We start from the raw sequence: 9,063 nt of genomic DNA, 5'->3' as shown, positions 1-9,063 counted from the left end.
TCTATTTAAAAAAAGAGTAAGAAAATAATCAAAGATTTTACATTACCTTCATTTATTCCTTTTCTGGCTCCTTTCCTTTCTTTATGTAGAGCTGAGGTTTAGATTATTATAATTTTCCTTCTCCCTAAGAACTTCTTTTTGTGTTTCATGGAGGACCAGTTTGCTGGCAATGAATTTCCCAAATTTTTGCTTGCCTGAGAAAATATTTATTTCTTCTTCACTTTGGAAGGATAATTTTTCTGGGTGTAGTATTCTAGGGTTTTTTTTTTTTTTAACATTTTAAGTATTTCAATCCACTCGCTTTTTCCTTGCATGGTTTCTGACAAGAAACATGTTGTAATTCTTGTCCTTTTTATACTCTCTGTATTCTTTCAAAATGTTTTGTTTGTCTTTGGTTTTCTTCAATGTTACTATCATATGCCCAAGTGTAGACATTTTAGTATTTATCCTACTTTGTGTTCTCTGAGCTTCCTGGATCTGTGGTTTACTGTCTGTTGTTAATTTTGGAATGTTCTTGGCCATTATTATTTTAACTGTTTCTCTCTTTTCTTTCTGGTATACAATCGTATGCATGTTACACCTTTAGAAATTGCCAACAATTCCTGGATATTCTGTTCTGTTTTCAAATTCTTTTTTTTTTTTTTTTGTAATTTCAGTTTGGGAAGAAGTTTCTATTGACATATCTTGAAGGTCACTGATTTATTCCTTGGCTGTGTCTAGTCTATTGATGAGCCATCAAAAAGCCATTCTTCATTTCTGTTCCAATGTTTTTGATTTCTGGCCTTTCTGTTTGATAATTTCTTAGAGATTCTATCGTTGTGTTTATATTACCTGTTTGTTCTTGTATGCTGCCTACCTTTTCCATTAGATTCCTTAACATATTAATTACAGTTATTTTAAATTTCCTGTCTGACAATTCCAAGATCTGTGTCATATCTGAGTCTGTTTCTCATGCTTGCTTTGTCTCTTCAGATGGTGTTTTTTCTTGTGTTTTGTCATGCTTTGCAATTTTTTATTGGAAGCTGGATATAATATATCAGGTAATAGGCACTGAGGCAAACAGGCCTTTAGTATTAGGTTTTATATTTATCTGGCTGGGATCTTGGCTCTATGTAATGTTTGCTGTAGCTGAAGGCAAAAGGGTTTCAAATTCCTCTAGTGTCCTTGTTTTAATCTTTCCTGTTGTCTTTGGCGTTCTCTAAATGTTATTCTTAAATAGAGTTTGTACCTGTGTCCGCTTTAATCTTGTACCTGTATGAGTTTTAATCCACTGTTATTATACTGAAGTCCTGTTGATGGGCTAGTAAGAAGTGAGGGAGGAGAGGCATTCTATAATTCAAATCAAATCTCAATATTTTTCTGGGCTTGTGTCTCTGGGCTGTGACCTTCATAAGTGTTTCTTATCTCCCCCTGCTGCCCACCTCCCTTAGGTGAGACAGGAAGGTTAGAAGGGGCTGGAGTTAGGTAATTTTGTCCCCCTGGATAAGATAAGGCTCTGACAAAGTTTTTTACTTGGGAGAGAAGGTTTTTGTTATGTAGAATGCACTGCATGTATTTCAAAATGATTATAATATCTAGGACAGCCCCCTCCAAGGAAGAATTTTCTGGCCTCAAATATCAATGGTGCCAATGTTGAGAAATGCTTGTCTAGGGTGACGAAAATAGAACAGGAGAAAAGCAAATGTGTTTGAGATATATTTAGAAGGTAGAATTGATTAAGACTTACTGATACACCAAATGCTGGAGGAGGGGGAATGAATGACAAAGATGACTCCCTGGTGTCTGGCTTAACTTGCTGGCAGATACCATTATGAAGAAAGGAATGCTAGAGGAAGAGCATGTTTGGAGTGGGGAAGTAGAGGTAAGCTTTCCAATAACACAGGGAAAGGTCTAAATGAAAACATTTGGGTAAAAGTTTTCTATGTATTATTATGTTAAACATAAAGAAAACAAAGTCTCATGAATAGAGAAGAGACTGGTTAAGTTAAAATACTCTGTGTGTGTGTGTGTCCACGTGTGTGTGTGTGCACACATGTACATGTGTTTTAATGTTTAGGTCTGAGTAAACTTAAAATAATTTTATTTATGTGAAACTATTACCGGTACTAATACTAATACTGAAGGGACTCAACAATATTAAATGTGTTTGTTTTTGAGTAGTGGAACTGATAATTTTTTTTTTTTTTTTGAGATGGAGTCTCACTCTGTTGCCCAGACTGGAGTGCAGTGGCATGTTCTCCGCTCACTGCAAACTCTGCCTCCCAGATTCAAGTAATTCTCCTGCGTCAGCCTCCTGAGTAGCTGGGATTATAGGTGCCCGCCATCACACCTGGCTAATTTTTGTAATTTTAGTAGAGACAGGGTTTCACCATGTTGGCCAGGCGGGTCTCGAACTCCTGACCTCAAGTGCTCCCCCCGCCTTGGCCTCCCAAAGTGCTGGGACTACAGACATAAGCCACTGTGCCTGGCCAACTTTTTAAAAGCCTGACTTTTATTTTTTATTATCAAGTATGTATTTGGTATTATATATCCCAACTTGACTTCCAGTATACAGATTAGGTTAGTACAATCTCACCTCTGTGTGTGTGTGTGTTTCCACGTGTGCGTGTGCATACATGTGCACATGTGTTTTAATGTTTAGGTCTGAGTAAACTTAAAAGAATTTTGTTTATGTGAAACTATTACTGGTGCCAATACTGTTAATAGCTAACACTGAGTCTTTAGTAGGAGCCCAACCTTATGCTAAGTACTTTATATGGAATCATTTATTGTGGCAACAACAAAATGACCATAGTACAACTAATATTTTGATAGTCATTAGAGATATTCCACTGAGATCTGCTTCTTCTTCCCCTCTGGGCACACGGTAGGATTGTACTTTCTTAGCCCGGTGGTTGGATGAAGTCATGTCACTACTGTGGCCAATGAGTTTTGAGTGAATGAGGCACTTTCATTCTGGATATTTAATTACTGGTGCAAGACCTTCCAGGTTCTCTTTCCCTCTGACATGACAAACAACAGCATTCAAGATAGTGGCTGCTGTGACCCTGGGTCCTTGAGTGACCTGATGAGCAGAAATCCCTTGTTGATCTATTCAGTCTGTCGTATGAAGAAAAAATACATTTCAATTGTTTTAAGCCACTGGAACACTGAGGTTGTTTGTTAACATAGCACATCCTGACTTATCCTGACTACTACAAATATCTATTGGACTCTTGCTATACCCTAGGAACTTAGAAAGTGCTTTGCATTTATTATCTCACTGAGTTTTCATAGCACCTCTGTGAAGTAGGTATTGTTATTGTTTTCATTTTTAGATAAGGAAACTGGACATAGAATAAATAACTTGCCAATGTAACAAGTTAGTGTCAAAGCTGGGATTCAAGCCCAGGCAATCTGGCTCAACTAAGCTGCCCCTTTCTATTGGACATTGTGCAAACTATTTAAGGCTGAAAAAAAAAAAAAGAATGAACTATGGCTCTGCCTTTGAGAATATTCTCAATTCATCTTGGAAAAACAAGATACATATTTATAAAGACTTAACTGACAATTAGGCACAAGGCATCGTATAAATGCCAAAGGAAAAACATTGTCAGCATGTATGTTGACAGCAGAATTCAGAAGGAGAGATGACTTAAAGTTTTGGGAATAGAAGAAAGCTTCCTGAATGTGGGAACTGAGCTTTGGAGAGAATTTAAGTGAGCAGAAATTGTAGTTGAAAGTCTTAAGAAATATAAGTTCTAAGAGGACATGGAGTATGCTTTCTACTCTCTCTGCATACTTGTCAACATTTCTGAACATTGCAGGAATTAAATAAGTCATAAGAATCCACTACAAATAAAATTTTCTAAGCAGGTTAATATTTCCCACTGTCTGTTGAGCATCAGTGCTTGACTTCCCTTTGGCATTTCAAAATCATTCTGTCCAAACCTGATTTTTCTTTATTAATGATGTTAGTTTCCACCCAACTATACAAGATAAAAAATCTTGACATTATTTCTCCTTTCCTCCTTTATTTTCTCTATTTGATCATGCAGTATCTTTTTTTTTTTTTTGAGATGGAGTTTCACTCTTGTCGCCTAGGCTGGAGTGCAGTGGTGCAGTCTCGGCTCACCGCAACCTCTGCCTTCTGGGTTCAAGTGATTCTCCTGCCTCAGCCTCCCAAGTAGGTGGGATTACAGGTGCTCCTCACCACACCCAGCTAATTTTTGTATTTTTAGTAGAGACGGGGTTTCACCATGTTGGCCAGGCTGGTCTTAAACTCCTGACCTCAGGTGATCCACCTGCCTCGGCCTCCCAAAGTGTTGGGATTACAGGTGCGAGCCACCATGCCTGGCCAGCATCTTCTACAATTCTAAATCAGGGTCATTTTTCTGAATTAGTCCTTTCAACTTATTCCTGATGTTACTCTTTTAGTTCAGGCCGGCATCGTATCTTACCTAGACAACTACAAAAGCTCCCCAAAATGTTTTTCTCTCCTTTCCCTCATCTTCACATAATTCCTAAAGATCCAGTCTTACTTTATGGCTCCCCTGATTTAATATTTCCACTGGCTTTCCACTTTATCCCTAGGATAAATCCATATGCCTTCCCCTGGTGTCTCAGTCTGTTTGTGTGCTGTAATAAAATACTACAGACTAGGTGATTTATAAAGAAAGTTCTGGAGGTGAGAAGTCCAAGATCAAGGTGCAGGCAGATTTGGCGTCTGGTGAGGGCACAGTCCCTGCTCCTGAGATGGTGCCTTGAACACTATGTCCTTACATGGTGGAAGATGGAAGGGCAAGAAAAGCCTAAGTTACTTCCCTCCAGCCCTTTTATAAGGCACTAGTTCATTCATGAGGGTGAAACTCTTATGACTTAATTGTCTCCTAAGAGACTTCATCTCTTCGCCGGGCGCGGTGGCTCACGCCTGTAATCCCAGCACTTTGGGAGGCCGAGGCGGGCAGATCATGAGGGCAGGAGATCAAGACCATCCTGGCTAACACAGTGAAACCCCATCTCTACTAAAAATATAAAAAAATTAGCGGGGTGTGGTGGCAGGCACCTGTAGTCCTAGCTACTCAGGAGGCTGAGGCAGGAGAATGGTGTGAACCCAGGAGGCAGAGCTGGCAGTGAGCCGAGATTGCGCCACTGCACTCCAGCCTGGGTGACAGAGCGAGACTGAGTCTCAAAAAACAAACAAACAAACCAAAAAAAACTTCATCTCTTGATACCACCACAATGGGAATTAAGTTTCAATAAGTGAATTTTGGGGGACATTCAGACCTTAGCACTTGCTAAATAAGCCCTTGACAATCTGTCCTTCTCTTTTCCTGGTTTTGTCTTCTGTTTGCACTCCCACAGTACAAACCATTCAAAGGCATGGAGAGCAGACCCTGAACTCGGATAGCTCAATGTCTCTGCACTGCTGTTTCTCTATTTCACGATGCCCTTCCTCTCCTTCTCTAATTTACCAGTTTCTGCGTATCCTTGATAAACCAGGTCAAATGACACCTTTCCATTAAGGTTTCCATGATTTCTGTACAGGGGTTTAAATCTCCTCTTCATGTTACATAATATTTTTTGTTCATCTGAGTTCAACACTTAACCTAGTATATTTAATTACTTGCTTCCAGATTGTCTTTCCCCATTAAGCTGTGCAAGTCTTCTCTTCTTTTAAGAAGGCACTTATTCCAATGACCTTATGTAGGTCCTAAATGTAATTCCTCATTGTCATTACTGGTGAGGAATTAAGCTATTAGTTTGGTTTGATCTTATTGGTTAGAAGAAAAGAAGACACTGGCTCCATAGATTTCTCTTAGGTCTTTCTGGTTACTGGGGACTATTTCAGGGCCATGGACAAAGGTAATTCAGTACTGAAATGTTTGCTCTGCTCTTGGTAGAAGAATCAGACCTTGTGTGCTCCCTCAATAAGCATGAGGCCAATCAAGGGTTGACCAGAGTGTCCCAGCAAGCAACCCCCCTGGAATTCCAGGGGCACCCGGGCAAAGGCTGCAGAGAGGCAGTCAGAAATCTCTGGCTTGTAGTTACTTTCCACTTATTGAAGACTTCTTTAGTACAAAAATGAGGTGGTCACACAAAGGAAATAATGAATTCTGGAATTTTGTTTCCCCCTTGTTTTTGAGTGTTTTTTCTTTTTTTTTTTTTTTTTTTTTTTTTACGTAACCTCCGCCTCTGGGGTTCAAGCGATTCTCCTGCCTCAGCCTCCTGAGTAGCTGGGATTACAGGCATGCGCCACCATGCCTGGCTAATTTTGTATTTTTAGTAGAGATGGGGTTTCTCCATGTTGGTCAGGCTGGTCTCTAACTCCTGACCTCAGGTGATCCGCCTGCCTCAGCCTCCCAAAGTGCTGGGATTATAGGCATGAGCCACCATGCCTGGTGGAGTTCTTTCTTAAATAAGGGTGTCCGGTAGTCATTTGGCCAGTTCACCCCTTAGCAAAAAGGTCTATTTTAATATAACATTTCTTGAGCGTTTACTATGTGTGGACTAGGCATAGCTTGGATAATGAAGACATGGAACATTTCTTCAATTGAAAAAGAATGCAGACAGACAGACACATGCACACACACACAGGCCATGAAAATACTTCTCCTAGATGTGTCTACTCTAGAAATTTCTGGGCTATTAGGTGAGCACAATTTACTACCAAGACTAATGACTGGACTTCAGTGTTGGTTCATTACAATTTTCCTGTCAAATCAGTGTATGCATGAATATAATACAGATGATCCAGTTTAACTGGCATCCAAATTCCATTGCTCAAATCAGTAGTGTAGACATGGCCTATGGTTTCAGCCTATCTCCCCACCTGGGAATTTATTGGGAAATGTTGCTTTTCCCTTTTTGTATGCATTACCTTTCTTTGCTTTTCTAATAAAATTGATTTTTGCTCAGGATGAATTCCTTCTTATGATTACTCACAGTCTCGTTGATGGAATAAAGTTCTGAGGAAAAAGCACATTTTATATTCCATGTGGGAAAAACCTCACTGGGTATGATTATTTTTAACCATGTGAAGTTCCACGTGAATTTTCATTAGATGTACAACCATTTTCAACAGAGCTTGGAGACAGAAAGGTGCTGTACTTTGTACCTGAGTCTCTGAAAGCATTCAGTCGGCCTCAGCAGTTACCTGACCTAAAGGAAACCAAGTTCTCTTTCCTCATTGCAGTCTGCCAGCTTCCCCTTCTTCCTCGCCTAAGCTTTTCAAGCGTTTGTGTCTCAGCTCAGAGGGGGAAGCAGGGAGAATGGGCCCTGACTAAATCCAGATAACATAAACATTCATTTAAAATCAGGTGGAAGAAATAAACCGGGCAGCTATTGGAACAACTAAGTTCAGCAGAAGGCCACAAAGATATAGAAATATCAATAGCTTTTTAAATATACCAATTATGTGCTATATAAATAAATAAATATTCTTTATAGTTGTGTCTGTAGTAAAAAAAACACAAAGTCTTACTTAGTTGGAAGATATTTTTAGCGGTTGGGCTATGCCTAATATTTGTGGCTTTTTAAAAACAGTATTATCTGAGAAAAAATTAATAATTCTGCCTCAATGGCTAGTCACTGGGTATTTTAAATAATTCTGCAAATAAGTATAGAACCCTTCTTTATGAACTTTTGTGACATGACATTATTATGTTACTGCAGAATAGATGAAAAACAGCACCTAATTTCTGTTCAGCCACAATGAGAGGTGAGGTTACAGCCTACTTCATTAATCTTACAGATAAGAAATAAACTTGTTTTTCCTAAACTGTTATGAGATTGATACCCCCGCTACTGTTGTGTTTTGTTTATTTGTGTAAACTGTCTGGGCTTGTGGGCACTGTACTTGATTTGTCACTTCTGGGTAAGATAATTTGGGATCTTTCACATTTCCAAATTATGTTGTGCCTAAGGAGTTGAACCAGCTGACAAATGTGATGTGCCTGTGCTGTGGCTCTGAAGGGGGGACGCCTCAAGGGGGCTGATGGTGTGAGTGGCGTGTTGGTTTATTAACAGACACATTTGATTCCAGAGGTTAATGCTTTTGTGCACAAGACAGATTACACAGCACACACTCTGCATCCTGAAAGGAGACTCAGAGGTGCAGTGAGGTGGGTTGGGGACTTGGTTCCTTGGAGCTGCTGTTGCTGTCAGCCTGCTTTAGGGGAAGTACTGTGGACCCAGTTCTTGGAAGACCATGTTTCTGGGTTTCTAGAATTGGACCCTTTCCTGCAGTTGTGGATTTTTAATTTTAATTTTGCCATTGCCTATGTAAGCCACCTTTAAAAAAAAAAGTTTGGGATAGGAATTTGGGAATGCTGCAGGCATAGGCAACTTGTTGCATTGTCATGAATGCAGCCTTGAGTGAAGTCATTGTGTTAATCTATAAAAAAAAGTCAGACAATAGTAAAAATATGTAATGCTTATTGAGTGATTGGTGTATGCAAGACACTGTTCAAAATATTCTCATGTATTATTTAATTCTCATTTCAAGATGACGTGGATACTACTCATCCATTTTATAGATAATAAAACTGAGGCTCAAAGTCATTAAATAACTGCCCAAGGTCATTAACTTGAGGAGAGAATCTCCGCAAGTGTCTTTTCAACCCAAGTAAAGGCAGCTGCAGAGCTGCACTCTGAGCTGTGGTGACAGTAGCTCCCGTGGGTAGGAAAAAACCTCACTTGGAGGTAATTCTAATTTGTTTATTTTTCTCAATGGGTCTACAGTCTGGTGTTGAGTTTGATCTCCTCTTGAGAGGGCATAAAAATGGTTCCTCGGCTCACATTCATCCATAGCAGAAAGATGTCTCCCTTGATCCAAGACTTTAATACCAGAGACAGTGATATGGTTTGGCTGTGTTCCCACCCAAATCTTATCTTGAATTGTAGTTCCCATAATCCACATGTGTCATGGGAGGGACCCGATGGGCCGTAATTGAATCACGGGGGCAGTTACCTCCATGCTGTTCTCATGATAGTAAGTTCTCACGAGATCTGACGGTTTTATAAGGGGCTTTCCCTGCTTTTGCTCAGCGCTTCTCCTTGCTGCCACCGTGTGAGGAAGGATGT

Source organism: Pongo pygmaeus, chromosome 3 (assembly GCF_028885625.2).
Source record: "Pongo pygmaeus isolate AG05252 chromosome 3, NHGRI_mPonPyg2-v2.0_pri, whole genome shotgun sequence".
Taxonomy (NCBI): domain Eukaryota; kingdom Metazoa; phylum Chordata; class Mammalia; order Primates; family Hominidae; genus Pongo; species Pongo pygmaeus.
This window is presented reverse-complemented; position numbering follows the sequence as displayed.